The sequence below is a fragment of the Amblyomma mixtum genome, chromosome 3, assembly GCF_055824585.1.
Source record: "Amblyomma mixtum isolate Tamu chromosome 3, ASM5582458v1, whole genome shotgun sequence".
NCBI classification, from domain to species: Eukaryota; Metazoa; Arthropoda; class Arachnida; order Ixodida; family Ixodidae; genus Amblyomma; species Amblyomma mixtum.
In genome coordinates, this window is record NC_143014.1 from 419,865,206 (window position 1) to 419,885,815 (window position 20,610).

Below are 20,610 nucleotides of genomic sequence, written 5' to 3' on the forward strand. Positions count from 1 at the left end.
CTGATTTGACCATCATAGGAAATATCCAAGACTACGAATGGTCTAACACCGGGGAGCAGTCAGGAAGTGACCACTGCGTAATTAAAACGCAAATTAAACTTACACGGTTCAGCACAATCCACAGAAAGAGAAAAATCGCAGATTGGAAAAAATTCCGAGAACAATTGGAGAATGAAGCCGGGGGAAATGCGCTAACGGACATCGAAAAGTGGAATCGAACTGCCACGGGAGGTCCACAGAGACAATACTACGGAGCTAGAGGTTAACGATGAATATCCACGTGCGGTTAAACGATTGCTACATCTTTGAGAGGCTCGCTGGGGGCTGAGGAAAAGATGGAAGAAACAAAAACATAACAGGAAATTGAGACTTAGAATAGCTCAAATCAATAAGGAGATAGAAGACCACACCGAAAACTTACTTACAGATAATTGACACCAAATTTGCAATGAACTAAACGGCAACTTGGGTAGCGCTAAAACATAGGTGCTGATCAGGCACCTCATCGACCTGACAAAATCGAAGAGAGAAAACAGCAAAACGATAGAACGTATCACGGAAAATTTTCAGGGAATGGATGCCCAGATTACAGATTTTCTTTGGTCCAGGTACGTCGGAAGCACGCAGGTGCCACCCTGCACCATGGTATATTCAGGGACAAGGAACTCGAAGCTGGATGAACCGATAAAAGAGTAAGAGGTATAGGCGGCTGCCGGGTCATTCACGAGGAACACAACACCGGGAAAAGATCAAGTAACAAATGCAATGATCAGAAACCTCAGTGATGACCACATCGAAAGCCTAGCTGGACAAATTAACGAGCACTGAGAAAGGGGCACGGTCCCGGCGGAGTGGAAACACGCTGAAATTATCGTGATACCTAAGCCAGGGAAAACACCCAGTTTAGAGAACCTTAGGCCCATATCACTAACTTCATGTCTTGGTAAACTATACGAGAAAGTGGTCAAGACTGGACTGAGCAACTACATGGAGGACAACGGTCTCTTTCCGGATACCGTGTTCGGGCTCAGAACGGGGCTCTCCACGCAAGACGTGATGCTCCAGTTAAGAGTCACGGGACTAAAAAAAATATCGAGAACTCGAGAAGGCGTAATCTTGGCTGTAGACCTCAAGGGGGCCTTCAACAACATCGGCCACAACGCCATTCTCACAAAACTCTCGGCAACAAACTGTGGGGAGAGGATCTTCGCATACGTAAAGGTCTTCCTGTCGAACAGAACAGCAACGATCGGCATCAACAACATTAGGTCAGAAAAGAAGACGACGCCAAACAGAGGGACACCACAAGGATCCATTATCTCAACTTTGCAATCCATAGCAATGATTGGATTAACTAGGCGACTGAAAAACATCAAAGATGTAGAACATTCAATTTATGCGGACGACATAACAGTGTGGACGACAAAAGGATCGACTGGAAACAAGCAAAAAATACTGCAAAGAGCAGCGGATGAGATCGGTGAATGTGCTTTATTTAGCGGGATGCAGTGCTCCTCAGAAAAATCAGAATTTATTAGACATTACAAAAACAAAGATGAGAGGGGAATGACAGAATTAGAGATAGATGGACAACCCTTAAGAAGGACAAATAAGCTTCGCATCTTGTGAATGTGGCTGCAGGAGAAAGGCAAACTGGACCATACCATCTAGCTCTTGTAACATTCAACGAAACAGATATGCAGGATTCTAAGCCGGATTACGAGCAAGAGAAAAGGGGTGAAGGTATGAGTTGCGTTACGGATCACTTCTGCGCTCATCATACCGAGGATGAGGTACGCGCTTCCGTACCTACAACCTAACAAAGGGGAAAAGAACAAAATGGAAACATGCATCAGAAGGGCGTATAAGCAAGCCTTAGGCGTCATGACCTGCGCCTCGACAGAGAAGCTGATGAACATTGTGGTGTACGGCACCTATGAGGAGCAAAGCGAAACCATGCTCTGATTTCAACTGGAAAGACTTAAAAGAACAGCCGCTGGCCGCGCACTACTGGTAAAGCTAGAATACCCGGCAGAAGAGGAGGGCGAAGACAAGACAGACATTGACAGCCAAATTAGGACCACTTTCTTGGTTAAACCAGTGCCCAGAAACATGTACCCGGAGAACCACAAAGGAAGACGGGCGGCGAGATCATCGGAGTTGGACTGGTTCCTAAATCAGAAACAGATGGTATTGTATCTTGACGCGTCCAAGTACAGAACGGAGGAAAGCGCTAGGGCGGTAGCAGTAGTGAACGCCAAAGGGAGGATAATTACTCGTGCATCAGTGCGCAGAAGGACAACACAAGCAGCGGAAGAGATCGCCATAGCTCTAGCCCTGACTGAAGCCAATCGGCAGGAACTGAATTACTGGATAGCGACGGATTCTCAGGCTGCAGCGAGGGCATACAGAGATGGAAGGATCGGCCGAAAACCGCGAGGATCCTCTTCGAACAAAAACAACCCAGACATGGATCAAACGACACAAACATTCAACACACCATCTTTTGGGTCAGTGACACTGGGGTTGAGGGAAATCTCATTTTAGACACCGTTGTCGAGGGTTCACGAACCGGAGGTCGGGTTTGCCGGTCGAACCCTTCAGCACGCCAGAATCTTACGGGGTAGCAATGAAGGCGTTGTTGGGAGCGCGCAAGAAGTACAGCGGATATCCTCAACAGAGAGCAGGGCACCACGCTCAGATGACTACAAACAGACACCTACCCAAGCAGAGCCATGTATCATAAAATGTGGCCGAACAGATACGCGAAAGAGTGCGTGTAGTGTGGGGGCTACGCCACAACGTACCACGCCACCTGGGGCTGTGAAAAAAGCCCTTTATTACCGAAGATAAATAGCCCTAGTCTAGAGCAGTGGGAGGCCCTCCTGACTGACTCCGACCCGAGCACACAGCTTATGCTGGTGACGAGGGCCAAGGCAGCGGAGGAGGCCAACGGGATCCTGGAATAGGGAAGACCGACCACTGATGCTGCACATCTCTCTATCCCCCACCCCTACTCCCTAACTCTCCCTTTTGCGACAATCAATGTTTTTTTACTACTACTACTACTGGGATGGACCACATATGTGCATGTTCCATATAGACTGAGTGACGTCGTGGTGACCGCTCTGCATGACTGCGGAGGAGCCTAGCGTCATTTTCTCATCTCGACATCGTGAGGTGGGAAATAGAGATATGACTGCACTCCTAGAACTGCCACGTACGCTGCGCAGTGCAGCAATTCACGCACAAAGAACTGAAATCTAACACTGCTGGCTCGAAAGTTATCGGTGGTCGTACCCGATAATACTGAAGTTCATTCGCTTGTTCAGTTTTAGGGAGCAAGGACAGTGAAATTACCAGTAAACGTTGGTAAAGTCGGGCCACAGCGAGACATCATCAGTTTATACCAACCAGAACTCCCATGATTCGCGTTTATCTGTTAAATCACAAGATAAAATAGCACTCTTCCTGTCCAGGTGGCAAGGTTGGTGCCTAACAGAAGTTGGGCAACACATGCAGTCGCTTAAGGACTCAGATGCATACATGGTCCCACAGCGACGCCGCATCACCGACTTGAGCAGTATCGCGGAATGTGAGCTCGTGAGTCGGTGCAGCCCTACAGTGCAGCTATAAAATAGATTCACAAGAAAAACTCAAAGGAGACGCGCGATGTTGCACGCTGAGGCGCGGTTTCTGGTGAAATATTTGCGCACCCAAAATGCCGCGCAAATTGCGTCTGAATCCCCGTAAAGTCTCGGAAATAATTGCTAGTCGCCACGCGCGCAGCCATCGGCCTGGAGTTTCACCGTCTACCAAGAGATGCACGGTTGTCTACGAAAATACTGATTGAAATGTGTGCATTGCCTGTTCTATGTGGCGGTGCAGAAGGGCGCAAAAGGAGGCCCTATGCTGTCGCATTCTTACACGTAATCAGCAATTAAATATCCCCCCCCCCCAGTATTTGATTAAAAAACTATTCTGTTAGGTCCCACTTCATAAAAGCACGTTCGTCAACGCTACATACGCAGCAAATTATGACTACCTGGGGCAGTCATGAAGCAGACCCAGAACTCGGCATGTGGGATGAAAGAATTGTGTTACATTGTGTTAAATTTAGAGCGGTTATCGTAAACTTTGCAAACGCTTTTTGAAAGCACAGGCTGACTACATGTATTGAAACTTACAAGCATCCCATTTTTCAAAAGCGTTTACTTCCACTCCTTTGTCACCTCTGTTGAGGCTAAGCGCATGGACCACGTTAACTGCGTTCAGGCCGAGTGCAACCAATGTGTGGAGCTTATTTCCATAAGAGTGCATTGTATTGAGATTTTCACTGAAAGTTACGCTAATGCACAGTGACATTACAGAGTATTAGCTTAGCGAAGACGTGTTAGTGCAGTCGTATACAGGATTAACAAATGCCTGCTACGCATGTGCCGTCGATTATTCACTGTCGAATTGGCCGCGCTGCTGCCATGGCGCGTAGTATCAGCCTGAAATGAAACTAGAACAAGGAAACTGAAAGCAAAGTGCAAAGGTGAAGGATATTGCACTAGAAAGACATATTACACGAGCGGTTGATTTTCGCATCTAAGGGTTAAAGACCGCTCTTTGGAAAGGTTAAAACCACGCCTGTAATTCGTCTCCATCCGGTAATATTTTTGATTGCTGGAGCTGACGTTTCAGTCTTTTGTTCGGGTTGCAGTTCACACTGATGGTACGCAGAAGTAGTGCGCTCTATAGCATTAAGGCAGTCGGTGATATTAATTTTGCATCCGCTCAGTTACACTGTATTTTTGCAGAAAAGTGCTGAAAAACGTTAGTTAAACGCGGGCGGGGTTTTTTGTCCTCCTGTTTAGCGATAGGCGCAGAACCTTGATGCGACGCTCCACTCCCATGCACTTCACGCTTCGACGGAGTTGAGGGTGTAAACGAACATCTGGAAGCGGCATGCTCGGCACGTTTGCTAACTTTATGCTTTTTATTTGTGAAAAGTGGATCCCAATTCTCAGAAACGTCATGTGATGTGTACGCGCTCTGTACAAGCGCCAAATATCCCTTTTCTTTTTTGCTATTTCCTCGCATAGAACATGCAGCTCTGCATAATTTCTATTAGGCGTAGCGTCACACCCGCCATAGTCAGCTACGATTCAGCCATATCACGGGACAGGAATTTTTCAGCCAATGAGCGCTCCCTATTTAGAGCTGTGCTACAGCTCTTAATGTACTCCATGTTGGTCTGTGGGAACGCGACCGCCCAGATTGCACCGAAGGGAGCAGCACGTGCGGCATGTTTACGGCCTCGGAGCCGCGCATCATTCGATCCCCGCTGCTTTTCACTCGCTCGGTTGCTGCCGCTTTGAGGGTGAACGGGAACGGTACGCTATCGGCTTCTGCCTGCCTCTGCAGTTCCACCACTTCGAAAAAAACGCGCGCGCTAACTCCTATTAGTGCTTCGCTATACAAGCGAGGCTAATGGCACTTTGGGATTACCGATCGAGCACGAACGGAGCGTATTTCACGACAGTTACCGATTGGGCCGGTTGGTGCATAGAGGGCGTAGTGAAAGCGCGAAAAGGACTAGAAAAAGAGTCGACTTCTTTCTTTTTTTTTTTGTAGCGCTTGCTCCGACTCGTTTATCGATTGAAGCGGGTAGGCTGCTGCGGAAGGCCCTCGAAAATGCCGCATGACGTAAATAATTGTAAATTGCAAATGGAAAGGAAACAATAAAATAAAATGAAAAGGAAACAATAAAATAATCGCTGATGGAAAATCTGCGCTGCCTAGCAGCGTGTTGTTAACAACACGCTGTGCTGCCTAGCAGATGGTTCTTAACAATCAAAATTCCAATCCGCTACCAGTAACATCAGGAGTCCCTCAATGTTCTGTACTAGGCCCGCTTCTATTCCTAATTTATATTAATGACTTACCGACCAATGTGTGCTCTAATATTCGCATGTTTGCTGACGACTGCGTTGTTTATCGCACGGTTACTAACGCCTCCGACCCAACATACCTTCAAGATGACCTAAACCACATACAGGAATGGTGCGATCGTTGGCTAATGGAACTGAACCCTCATAAATGTAAACGTTTGTCCTTCCACCGCCGCCGTATCCGCTTGATTTCCCATATGTAGTCGCTAACGTTCACCTGCAGTCCGTTTCATCATACAAACACTTAAGCGTCACGCTGTGTAACAACTTATCATGGGCTAGACACGTTACTAACATCATTTCATCGACTAATAAAACTCACGGATTCTTACGACGTCATCTTCGCCACGCTCCACAACCGGTAAAATTACTAGCATATAAATCTCTTGTCAGGTCAAAGTTAGATTATGCATCGCCAGTTTGGACCCCTCATCAAGTTTACCTTATCAATGCGCTCGAATCACTTCAAAACAGAGCAGCCAGATTCATTCATTCCTCTTATTCGTACGACATCAGTGTGACATCTTTAAAAGCGGAATCCAGTTTAGCGCCCCTTTCACTTCGTCGTCGTATTTCTAGCCTCTGCCTATACCATAAATTTTTCCATAGTTCGCTGCGCTGCGCTCCCTACATTGCCCCGCCAGCCGGCATATCCCACCACATTCGTCATCCTTTCCAAGTGTTTCGCCCACGTGCCCGTACTGTTACCTGTGCCGCTTCTTTTTTTCACCGTGTTTCTGTAGACTGGAATGACCTCTCCAATGACATCGCTACCATCTCATGCCCATCCACACTCGCCGAAGCTGTCACCAACCTTTTTTCAACATAACACTTGTTCAATTGACTGTTTTGTACCCACCCCTTATGTAATACCCCCAGTGGGTCTTTAAGGTATTAAAATGTAATGAAATAAATGTTAAAAGCAGCACTACGTAGTTTTAATATGAGTATAATCCCAATAGAACGGGGCAGACGAGCCATTTTAGCATGGCTGGTGCGGTCGCTAGCTTTCCAGCTTCCTCCATCGTTCGTAGCGTTTTAGTGCGCTAGTCCTTTGAGTGGCCATTTCCCGCATTTAGCGCATTTAGCCGTTGCGTGTTTGTTTGTCTGTTTGTGTGTTGTCTGAAGACGGTTTTATGGCAGGCTCCTCACCTGCTCATCAACTGGTAGGCAGCTGAACATGAGCAGCCTGCCCATCGTGTCAGGCGGCAGCTCAATTAATCGCGAGAGGCTGCTCGCGGAGAGCAACGTGGATCGCAACCCAAGTCCCACCGATGGAAACATCTTCCATGGAAGGGAAGTGGCGCATCGCTTGACCGCTACCCCATTGTGCTAGGAGTGCTGACTCCCAGGGATCATGAATGTATGGATTAGCCAGTTCCCATATATATGAACATTAACTCATTATCGCTATCCGAATTGCTATCCGCTAACACTGGATGTGAACACTCTACCCAGAGTGAAAACCGAACTCACTTAATTCGCATTTGACCTAATTTTTTTTGCAGTTGTATTGTTCCGAGGACTGGTAGTTTCTCTAGACTGGTTTAACAGAACGACTTCATCACCCCCGTCACTAGCCAATTAAGAAATATGACCACTAGACATATATTTTATCACTCTGCGTTGCATTTTTGCGGCATATTTGAATTTTAGAAAATAAAAGTGAAAATGGTTCTTTAGGAAAACTGCCATTGCAAAATAAACCGTAATTGCTTTTGGCTGCGTGGTATTAGTAATGATAAGAGCGGGGGGCTGTGCAGTTACATTCCGATTTTTAAACATTTTCATGATTACATTATTCTATCAAAATAAGTGACGTTTTCATTGCTATATCGCTGGTCATTCAAATTTTATCATCGCCATTACGAAAACAACTGAAATACTAAAATACTGAGCTCATAGCCACCACCCTTAGAAAATTTAAAGGCAGTAGAGGGTTATATGGGCTGGGCTTCATTCGATGTACGGGAAGCTCAGAGTCAAATATTACATGAAGAACGCCTGAGAAAATTGGAGGTTAACAGATGAGCAGCTAAGGTATTTAAATTCTTCTACAAAAGAGGGTTGGCTCAAAGTAGTAGAAAAGGACTAGAAAACTGAGCAGCAATTACCCAGGACGCAAGGAAGGAGAAAATAAGAACTTCAGACGGCAAGAAAAAAACGCAGAAGGTGAAAGCTGGATTAGTTCAGGGGGAAAAGAGCAGATTGAAGAACTATATGGCAATTTCAAAAAAAAAGGCAGGTCAAGAAGCAATTGTTCTATGCTAACTCAAAAGGCAGTGCCCTATTATTTGAAGCTGGATGAGGAAGTAGTGATCACGGACGGACGTAAAAGGAGTTGAAAAGGCGCGAAATTCTGCACGCCGCATTTCTCATAACAGTGCGCAGCAGCCGCTTGGCATCCGATAGTAGCCTAAATGTTTATGCATTACTACTGGTTAATGATTTTGTCATAGGCAATATTTAAGAATTTTAGCTCCCTGGTATCACAGACAAAGATATTCTATGAAAGACATGAGAGCGCAAAACGGAAACAAGGACGAATAAGGGAACAGGACGAGCGCTGCACTTTCAACAGGATTTATTCAAGGAAAAACGTTAATATAGCCTTTGCCCTTATCCATGATCTTAATTGCGGACATTCACCTCTAACAGATATGCATCAAGAAACAGCCTTTCACTGTGGCGAAGAACAACTGACGTGTCGCTAATGCAACTATCACCTCGCTTCTTGATATAGAAGGCTTCCACAAGCTCACGTTCTGTCCTATCTCGGCTTTTCAATAGCACTTTGCAATCAGATAGTCGAGGCTTCCAGGCTATACGCTTCCCTTTCGAACAGGCTTGGCAGTGGTCTAGAAGATAGCCTCTCTTGTTTAATGAATTCTTGTGTTCAAGAGGCCGCTCATTCAGACAACGTCCGGTTTGTCCAACGTACACCTTGCCGCATGCAAGCGGGAACTCGTAAACTACTCCTTTCTTGCAGCCAACACGTGGCATTCGATGCCTGATGGTGCACTCTTGTACTTTTTTTCTTCCAATGCGTGAACACATTCCGGCGAGTTTTCGCGGCGCTGACAATACCACATCGACGCCATACTTATTGGCCAGCTTCTTGAGGTTATGAGAAGTGTGGTGTACGTAAGGTACAACTTCCGGCCTTGCCTGCTTTTTATCTTGAAGTCGGTTGTTTTCCTTGCTGCCCTTCAGCTTTTTCTGCAAGGACTGCGCCACGGAGAGAACCAGGCAAGCCGGGAAGCCTGCTTTCTGCAGCCTGGACGCCTGAGAAGCAAAGCTTGCGTGCATGGCATGGTGGCAAAACTTGTTTAGTGCGGATGCTAAGCACTGGGAAGCGATAGCCCACTTAACGGTCTTAGAATGGTTCGAATGGAAAGACAAAAAATCTTTCTTTGCGCGCGGACAGTACCGCCAGCAAACGTGTGAAGGGTGAAAGGTTAGGGTGAGATCTAAAAACAGTAATTGATTATTAATGCTAGACAGTTCGTCAGTGAAGGTGAGGCCCATGCTGTTTCGACCAGACGTACCTAAAACATCAGCTACTGCTACGTCAAAAGTAAAATCGTTATTGCCAAAGGACCAGGTAATCGTGTACATATCTAAAAACGTGGACTATACAACCCGTGTCAAGTTCTTCACTCAAGCAGCGGTCAATTTCAGATAAAAACATATTACAGAGTACCGGGGAAACACACGAGCCAATACAAATGCCCTTTTCTTTTGTAGATACGTTTGGTCATTAAAGTCAATAAAAGTGGCCTCGAGATAAAAATCAAGTAATGGCATCAAGTTGTCCACATTCAAACAGGAAGCGTTTTGAAAAGCCGTGGCTCCATTTCTGTCTATGCACTTACGCACTGCAGAATAGAGATGTCGATGCGGAACAGAGCAGAAAAGATCTACAGCAATTGAAAAACCAGACCTTATGTTCTTATGAGTCTGAAGGAAGGCTGTCACGTCATCCGAGTTCTTAGTTGCAAAGGGGTCTTCTACTTCCAAAGTCTTCAGTTGCTTGAGCAAAAATTTTCTGATTTGGCGTTGCCAAGTTTCCTTTTCGCTTACTATAGCCTGGAAAGGCGTGTCCCGCTTGTGTGTTTTGGGGGCGAAAAAAAACCGAAAGGCTCTTCTTTTCACACTTGTTGATGGCCCTGGCTAGTGTATGAAGTTGCATCTCCTCACAAAACGGCACTGCATCTTTTTTTCATTTGCGTCGTCTTCACTTTCACCGACCTGAAATTCTTCTTCGCTGCTTCTATTGCCTTTTCGTTGTATAAACCGGACGGTATTATAACCAAACCGCCTTCTTTGTCTGCCTGCACGAGCTGCAGATCATTCGCTTTAAAAAACGAAACGACCTTCGCCGTGGGATCAGCTCGATGGCTGGGAGGGTTTGGATCCCTGACTGACCTGGTGAGGGTGTCAACGCCGTCCAAGAAGCACCTTTCCTGGTTTTCTTTCGTTGTTTTGTTGGCCGGTCGTTGGTTGAGGGCTAGCCATTCATGTGGCTTAAGTTCGGCTTCTACGCTAGATCTTGGTCCTTCCTTTAGGACTGCCGCTATTCCTTCCGGGAGTTCGACTCCTCCCAAAACTATCACCTCGTGGCGTCCGGGATTCTTGGTCTCCCCCTTCTTGAGTTGTTCCAGGTGTCTCGTTACTTGGTTCATAGAGCACTTCCACCAAAGCTCTGTTGTCTGGGCCGCGAGCTTCTTCCTTTCTCGATGTCTGATGGCCGCCAGCCACTCTTGGTCTTGGGCGTAACATGCTGCGCCTAAAAGATCTTAAAGCAGCCTCACTTGGTAACACAGTTCGGAGCGGAGTATCTTGCAGACACGTTTGGCGTGGCCTACGGTGCGCTTAAAAGGACCGAAGAGGCCTGTGACTTCACTAGGTACGAGTCCTTTTCGCTGGAAGAAGCCAAGTAGCCTGGCCTGACACGTTGAGGTGACGATGTTTGCGATGAGCAGGGGAACATGGGAAAGAGAGGGCTGAGCACAAAACAGAGAGCCCGATGTAGAAGAAATATGGCTAACAAGTACTTGAAGTTGGGCTTGTAGGTGCGTATTCGTGAAAGACATGAGAGCGCAAAACGGAAACACGGACGAATAACGGAACAGTATGAGCGCTCCACTTTCAACAGGATTTCAAAGTGAAGACGACGCAAATGAAAAAAGATGCAGTGTCATTTTGTGAGGAGCTGCAACTGCATACACTAGCCAGGGCCATCAACAAGTCTGAAAAGAACAGCCTTTCGGTTTTTTTCGCCGCCAAAACAGACTAGCGGAAAATGCCTTTCCGGACTATAGTAAGGGAAAAGGAAACTTGGCAACGGCAAATCAGCCTGTTTTTGCTCAAGCACCTGAAGACTTTGGAAGTAGAAGACACCATTGCAACCAAGAACTCGGATGACGTGATAGCCTTCCTTCAGACTCATAGGAACATAAGGTATGGTTTTTCAATTGCTGCAGATCTTTTCTACTCTGTTCCGCATCGACATCTCTATTCTGCAGTGCGTAAGTGCATAGACAGAAATGGAGCCACGGCTTTTCAAAACGCTTCCTGTTTGAATGTGGACAACTTGATGTAATTACTTGAGTTTTATCTCGAGGCCACTTTTATCGACTTTAATGACCAAACGTATCTACAAAAGAAAAGGGCATTTGTATTGGCTCGTGTGTTTCCCCAGTACTCTGAAATATGTTTTTATCTGAAATTGACTGCTCTTTGAGTGAAGAACTTGACACGGATTGTATAGTCCATGTTTTTAGATAAGCATACGATTACCTGGTCCTTTTGGCAGATAACGATTTTACTTTTGACGAAGCACTAGCTGATGCTTTAGGTACGTTTGGTCGGAACAGCATGGGCTTCACCTTCACTGACGAACTCCCTAGCAGTAATAACCAATTACAGTTTTTAGATCTCACCCTAACCTTTCACTATTCGCACGTTTGCTGGCAGTACTGTCCGCGCGCAAAGAAAGATTAGCTGCCTTTCCATTCGAACCATTCTACGATCGTTAAGAGGGCTATCGCTTCCCAGTGCTTAGCATCCTCACTAAACAAGGCTTGCCACCATGCCATGCACGCAAGCTTTGCTTCTCAGGTGTCCAGGCTGCAGAAAGCAGGCTTCCCGGCTTCCCTGGTTCTCTCCGTGGCGCAGTCCTTGCCTAAAAAGCTGAAGGGCAGCAAGGAAAACAACCGACCTCCAGATAAAAAGCAGGCAAGGCCGGAAGTTGTACCTTACGTACACCACACTTTCATAACCTCAAGAAGGTGGCCAATAAGTATGGCGGCGATGTGGTATTTTCAGCGCCGCGAAAACTCGCCGGAATGTTTTCACGCATTGGAAGAAAAAAAGTACAAGAGTGCAGCATCAGAAACCGAATTCTACATGTTGGCTGCAAGAAGAGAGTAGTCTACGAGTTCCCACTCACATGCGGCATGGTGTACGTGGGACAAACCGGACGTTGTCTTAATGAGCGCCTTCTTGAACACAAGAATTCATTAAACAAGAGAGGCGATCTTCCTGACCACTGCCAAGCCTGCTCGAAAGAGAAGCGTATAGCCTGCAAGCCTCCACTACCTGATTGCAAAGTGCTATTGAAAAGCCGAGATAGGATAGAACGTGAGCTTGTGGAAGCCTTCTATATCAAGAAGCGAGGTGATAGTTGCATTAGTGACACGTCAGTTGTTCTTTGCCACAGTGAAATGCAGTTTATTGATGCATATCTGTGAGAGGTGAATGTCCGCGATTAAGAGCGTGGATAAGGGCAAAGGCTATATAAAAATTCTTCCTTGAATAAATCCAGTTGAAGGTGCAGCGCTCGTCCTGTTGCCTTACTCGTCCGTGTTTCCGTTTTGCGCTCTCATGTCTTTCACGAATACGCACCAACAAGCCCAACTTCAAGTACATCTTAGAAATATTTTAGCAGCAAACTACACGAGGGGAAAGGGCGTAATGGAGGTGTTCTGGATGGTCTTATTGGTTAGTCTAAAGCTCTTTCCTTGTTTTTACGCTCTTTAAGGTATTCAGAACGTATAAATACATAACTGACTGCCCACTATCGCGCACAATTAAGGAAGAGAAACACAAGAAGCGCCGTTGCCGCCATGCGTTTTGGTGTTTCCACAGGCGCACACCACGGAACAGTAAGCACTCTGAACCAGAAGGGACTGAAAGATGCGAGAGGTTAGTCTTTTCGGGGACTGACTGACTAGCCACAACCATTAGTGCTTTTCGGGACAGACTTCAAATGGCTAAAACTGTTTATCACCTAGGAAAGGGTTGAAACAGTTAGTACCAGGGAGCAGCGCTGTTTAAAGAAACAATGCAAATGAAACGTTACTTACAGCGTAATTCAGAGTTAAATAGTTAAGGCAGCAGCAGTTATAACATATAGCAACAAATAAGGTAACACATGAAGACATGAAAACTCCAGAATCTGAACCAGCTTCTAGCGGATTTTGAACCTAGCACGGATATGACCAGGCCACCACAGAAGAGGGTCCGGAGTACAAAATAAACACCCTATACGAGGGGGTACCGAAAAGAAACCGCACTAAATTTTTTGGTCGGCAAAGCTTCTGTGGTACCGCTTTTTGGCACTAGGAGCGCATAGAACGAACATTGCAGAGTCAGTAAGCCGAGTGCTTTCGTTGAAGGAGGTCAGACTAGTTTAGACAGAGTTTTAGAGTGACGACTGTTTTGTGTGAATGTTGTTTTTGCAATGGCTGATTTTCGTGAACAGCGTGCGCCGGTGAAATTCTGATTTTTGCTTGGAAAAAGTTGAATGGAAACTTTTGAAATATTAAGAAAGACGTACAAGGACGATGCTACGGGGACAACTCAGGTGTTCCTGAATCGAATCCTGAATCAAAGCAACAATCATGCCAATGGAAAACTTCAAATTCACCTCGCCTCAAGAAAGCTCGTCAGGTGAAACCAAACCTCAAAACAATGCTGATTTGTTTTTTCGACGTGAGAGGTGTCGTCCACTGAGAATTTGTTCCGCAGGGTCAGACAGTTAGCCAGGCTTTCTACTTAGATGTTTTGAAAAGATTGGGCAACAGTGTGCGGTGGAAGCGGCCAGATTTGTGGCCCTCGGGTGACTGGTTTTTCCATCATGGCAATGCCCCTGCTCACACAGCCCTTTCTCTACGATAATTTTGGACCAAAAATGGCATGACCCCTATTCTTCAACCCTCATACTCTCCCGACCTTGCCCCGTGCTACTTTCTTTGTTTCCTAGAATGAAAAAATAGGTGAATGGAAAGCGTTTCGCTGATGTTGCTGAGGTGAAGAAAAAAACGACGGAGGCACTGTCAAGCATCACAAAGATGAATTTAAACAATGTTTTGAAAAATGGAATGAAAGATTCGACAAGCGTATCATTGCAAGTGGGGAATACTTTGAAGGAAATTGAAGGTATGCGCTTAATATGTGAACAAATAAGTTCAAACAAAAATAAGTCTGGTTTCTTTTGGGTACACTGTAAAAAATAAAACACCCTTAAAGGAGTTTCCAGGTGTCTATAACTCGCACCCTTGCACCCGGCCCAGAAGGGTGTTTTGTGATTTCAATACACCTTTCACATGGGGTGTTTCATGAAAAAACCAACCCGAAAATGATATAACTTGACCCAAAGGTGTTGAGGTGTATCACACACTTTACCACCGAGCCAAAGGAGTTTTATGCTTCTTACACCCTACACCCTTCAGGAAAAAGCATGCAATGGGTTCATAATTTGTCCCCACTTTTATTACTTTTCTTAAGCGTTCTTTAAATTTACCATTATAATGCCTATGTATTGCAATATACCTGTGTTACTGGAGCTCTTCATAGCAGTAAACAGGCTGTATGCACCTAAGAAAAACGTTTATTGACAAAACTCACAAAACTGCAGAAATGTTGAAAATTTTTATTAGAACAAAACATCCATAAAACAATGCACAAGAAGCTTCTCCAATGAATTCCTCACTGCCATCCAAGGAACTTAAAATTTTAAGGTACAACAGCACCATACCTGCCATTACTGGGTTTATGGTGCTGCAAGAATAAGGTTCCATTGCACTTACTCTACCTCCTAATTTTCCAGAGCAAACAATGAAAAATTCATGCTTGTGCAGCCTTTCAGAGCAAACAGAATGAAAAATTCATGCCTGTGCAGCCTTCTATACCAGCCTGAAGAAGGCTTGGACTGTGACGCTAACTCCCAGGAATAAGCAAAAAAGCAAACTTAAGGCAGCTTATGCTGAACACGCATATTCCTGACATTATGGCAGTTGTGGAGTGAGCCGCAGTGGTAAGCCTGAGGAGTAGTCATCCTCCCTCGACGAACAGGTTCTCAGCCACCTCAGGATTGTCTTCGGTGAACAGCATACATGGTGTGAGTCTGCATTTCAGACAAAAACAGTAAAATATTTCACATCAGTTTACACTGCTCAATGGTCCTTATAAACGCCAACATATTGCTCATTAACAATGTGTTTTATAATGCATGCTAACACTAACAGAAAGAAAATCTGCCCAAGTGGCAAGCAAGTGCCAGCTGTTATCTTTTGAACCATTCCAAAGAGGCCACCGTGGTTTAGAAAAAATAGCTCTAAGCGGCATTATATAAACAATGTTTTAGCTAAAAAGCTAGATGTTATGAAATGGAATGAAGGTGGTCAGGCCATGCAATTAATTCTGCACGAACTGCTAAAAGCTAGTGCAAACCACTGGCCTGCCTGGCGGGTAAACTGACTATAAAAGGCACAAAACACCATGACAACAAAGGTGAAAATAGAGCACTTCAAAATGCTTTACAATAAACCGAACGACAAGTAATGTGCAACATTCACTGTAACAGAAAGCACAGTATCTGATCAAAGTCAGCAATACGACCCCTTCCATGAGAGTGGTCGGCTGCAACTAACGCAAAGCATGCATTCATTATTATACCAAGCAAGTGACATCTTGAAAGGCAGGCAACAGTGCTAAGTTAACATATCTCCCATGTCTGCAGCCAGTAACCTCAAAAATCCATCAAGAAAACTTTGCACAAGGCCACTAAACTACTACAAGAAAAGGAGCTCGGCCAGTTGGTGCATGAATCTTTGCAAAACCACGCAGGATAACAGGACACAGACAAGACAGGTGCAGCGATAACAACTGCGGAATTTATTGTTTAGTTTGCAATGAATACAGGAAGCATCATCCAAAATACAAAGAAGGGAAGTCATGGAATCGTCATTTTGTCAAATCTGTCGTGATTATTTATCCAGGTAATTGATTTCTTTTTCCTTAGAGTTAGTGATGATGTGCTTAAACAGGTTGAACAATTCTTATGTACCATGCACGTCTCTTACATTTCCTCAGAATTTTACATTGTCGAAAGTGTGATATACACTCACAGTCCGATACGTGTCTTGGTAGCTTGCTACCATATCCTTTCTCAGTATTCCGACATGTTGCATTAGATAAATGTTAACATGCTGACCTTATTTCCCAACACAGGACGCTCCGCGTGACGGAGTGTTCTTGTAAACTAAGCCACTGTTGCATGCCATGAATTTGTCTCTGTGCGTCTTACGCTGGGCTGTTTGTGAAGCACCTTTGCTAGGAGCATTGCATACTACATTCAGCTACTTTCTGTGAAAAAGCAAATGAAGCCACTGCAAAGAGCTTCCACAAGCTGCAAAAGAAAGTCATGCCAACAACTTGACCAAACTAGGGCTGGTTGTGAAAAAGAGTGAGGGCCTATGCCTGAATGCCTTCTTTATGGCAAAAATGCAATGATAACTGGCCTTTCAGAGTAATTGTCTCTGAACAAGGATCGTGGCAACAACCCTTAGGGCAGTATCTGCAAGAATTGCTCTCCTTGCTCACCGTGGAAGACCTTTTCCTGGTAAAAAAGCCAGATGTGTCCGCATTCCTCTTGAACAGCCGTCTAGAAGGAGTGTCTTCTCATTGTCATCAAGGACTAACATTACACGCTGCCACTTACCACCTTGTTTGAGACTGTAAGAGAAGGCATTGATTCAATGGGAGCAGCATGATTCCAGATCCAATGTAGAATTAATGCTCATAGATTCCTCGAGTTGCTAACCATCTATTATTTTAGTTTCATGACCTGCACATACAGTGGCAAGGAGTATGCACCAGTTCCTGTGTTGCACTAATTCTCATTGTCCTGCTAGCCTGTCAAGATAGTAAAACTATTAAAAAGCTTTGCATGGCACCAATTTAATAATGACCTTCCAATTCTTGGACGACTTCCTAGTAATCCACAAGCTTCATAAGAAAGGGCAATACAACGGCATTGTTCACATATTGAAGACCTTCTCCGAAGTTCTTGCTGGAGGTACAGCTTCTCGAGCTATGCCTGCACATCAGAGAGGCCCATATGTGTTGGTGTTACGTCCCACAGTTGAAAAAGACTGTTGCTACTGGCACACTAAAAAATGCCTCAAACAGATTGTGTACTGACCGTCAGCAGGAAAGCATTGAGGCCCAATTAACATAGTTACCTGAAGCTGGTTTACCCGATGACCTGGTCTGCAGCCTAGGCTTGAAGATAATGAAAGAAATTTTCTGATCCACCCTAACGAGGCTTCAGAAAGAAGAATGGAAGTTAGCTGTGACGGCGTATGTGCATGGTATCAGCCACGCGCTAGAGAAAGTGGTCAGGCAAGCTGGTGTGAACTTAGTAAACAAGGCGCCTAAGTAACTGTCGCATGCTGTGAATTTGACTGCCTTCTATACCAGGCTGTCTTTGAAGCACCCTTGCTGGGCGTGTTGCATACTAAGTTCACACCAGCTTGCCTGACCACTTTCTTTCGCGCGTGGCTGATACCATGCACCTATGACCTTAATCACCATGTTGCCCACTACCCTCCCGGCTTCCACGTACTCCTCTGGCTCCCTGCGCACCATGTGGGCCTGGGTGAGAAGCTGCTGCCTCATTGCGTGGGTCCTTACCGCATCTTCTCTTAAGGCAACTGAGCAATGTGACCTATCAAATCACGTCCCTGGACTACCACACTCCTCCCACGGCCTCCCCACAAAGCTCGCGCACGTCACCCGTCTTAAGCCCTACTATTCACACCACCTTAGGGCACCCAGGGACTGTGCTTCCTTCCACGAGGCAGAGGGGGTAGTGCCACAGTGCAAGTTGCAAGGTGAAGAGGACGTTTTGACGCTGGACAGTCGACAACGGGGACGCTGCAGCTAGTGCTTGGGGTGAACTTGGTTTGGTGTGCCTTCTGAGTGCGACCTGTCGCGCCTGCTGCTGAGCTAAACCCAATAATAATATTCTACGACAGCTATGGTCCGTTCTTTCTGAAGCCTTTTAGAGGTAGATAGGCAAATTTCTTTATCCTGAAGCCAAGGCTGCAGATGAGGTCATCTGGGAAATCAGCTTCAGGTAGCCATGTCAGGTGGGCCTCAAGGCATTCCTGCTGACGGTCAATACACGACCTATTTAGGATATTTTTCAGTGCGCCAGTAGCAATAGCCTTTTTTTTCGACCCTGGGAAGAAACGCCAGCACATATGGGTCTCTACAAAGTACAGCCATAGATTGGGAAGCTGTACCTCCAGTGACATTTCTTTGGTCAGCTCAAAGTTGGCAAGAACTTTGGAGAAGGTCATGAAGATGGCAACAATGACTTTGTGTTACCCTTGGTAATGAAGCTTGTGATTACTAAGAAGTCGTCCACAAATCGGAAGGTCATTATCAAACTGGTGCCATGCAAAGTTTAATAGTTGGCTATCTTGACAGGCTAGCAGCACAATGAGAATTAGTGCTACGCCAGAACTGGTGCATACTCCCTGCCACTGTATGCACACATCATTAAACTTTACATAGGTAGAACGGAAGTAGATGGTTAGCAACTCGAGGAATCCATCCGCATTAATTCTGCACAGGTTCTGGAATCGTACTGCTCCCATTGAATTAATGCCTTCTCTCATCGTCTCAAACAAGGCGGCATTTAGCAGCGTGCAATGTAAGTCATTGATCAGAATGAGAAGACAATTCTTCTGTACAGCTGTTAGAGAGGAATGCGGACACTTCTGGCTTCTTTACCAGGAAGAGGTCTCCCACGGTGAACAAGGGGAGTAATTCTTGCAGATACTGCCCTAAGGGTTGCTGCCTTGATCCTTGTTCAGCGACAATTACTCTGAAAGGCCAGTTATTGCTGAGTGTTTTTGCAATAGAGAATGCATTCAGGCACAGGCCATCACTTTTCTTCATAGCCAGCACTAATTTGGTCAAGTTGCTGACTTGACACAATTTTTTAGGTTTCGTTCTTCACTGTATGGCGCTTGACCTTCTTTTGCAGCTTGCGGAAGTTCTTTGCGATCGCTTCATTTGCTTTTTTGCAGAAAGTAGCTGAACGTAATATGCAACGCACCCAGCAAAGGTGCTTTAAAAACAGCCCAGCACAAGATGAAGCACTGAAACAAATTCACAGCATGCGACTGTGGCTTAGTTTACAAGATCCGTCTCTCATGCAAAGCATCGTATGTTGGGAAATAAGGTGAGCGTGTCAACATTTGTCTAATAGAACAAGTCAGCAACACTGAGACAGGATATAGTAGCAAACTAGCAAGACACGTGTCGAACTGTGAGTGCACCCCACACTTTTGACAATGTAAAATTCTTAGGAAATATAATGAACAGCTCATGCCGAGACATATGAGACATGCATGACACATAAGAATTGTTCAACCTACGCAAGCACATCATCACTAACGCCAACGAAAAAATAAATTGACTATCTGGATTAATAATCACGACAGATGTGACCAAATGATGATTCCACGACTTTCCTTCTTTTGTATCTTGGATGATATTTCCTCTATCTATAGTGAGCAAAGCAATAAATTCCTCAATTGTCAGTCAGCACAGTATCTGCGTCTTCCTGTCAGTGTCCTGTTACCCTGCACGCTGCTTTGCCTAGACTAATAGACTATCTAAATCTGGAAAAAGACCACAAGGGGTTCCAAGCTGTTTCCTTTCTGGTTTGCGTTCCCTTTCTTTGAGGCATACATGCACCATGTAGTGAACAAAAGTACAGAGTAGATAAATAGAATAAATCATTTGGCAAATATCACTACTGTAAAATGGTGTTAACAAATGGCCACATTCATCCTTAGGACAGATCTGCACTTCATCTGCCATTACAAATGAAACATGAAAATTCCAAGCACCCAGGTGAATGCATACATTTTTCCCAGAAATTTACCAAAGGTACACACAGTGATACCATTCCAGTGGATCAGTTGAGTATGCTGCTCAGGAGCAGCAATATTCATATGGGGTGAATGCTTGCAGGAAAAAATATTGGCAATGGAATATAAGTTCGCATACAAGATGCGAAATAAACGGTATGATATGGAACCATTCCAATTATGCCAGCAGAAAAAATTGCATTCAACCTACACTCCAATATTAATCGAGTTACAAAAATATCATAAAGGCTTTTTCAAACAAGCACACAGTTGGCATTTATATGTCATTGGATCATTCCATGCCAACTGTTCCAGGCTTACCACTGAATCTTCGATTTCTTTAAAAAATTCATGGCTTATTGCATTACTTAGGCAAACATTATCCCAGCTTGTTTTAGGCGGAATAATTTTTTCCCATCGTGGCCACCATCTCA

General features: G+C 45.1%; 1 pseudogene; it reads right to left on the reverse strand.

The window, feature by feature from the left end:
* Positions 1-297: 297 nt before the first annotated feature.
* Positions 298-11,035, reverse strand: LOC149357867 (uncharacterized; annotated as a pseudogene).
* Between the last annotated feature and the right edge of the window lie 9,575 nt (positions 11,036-20,610).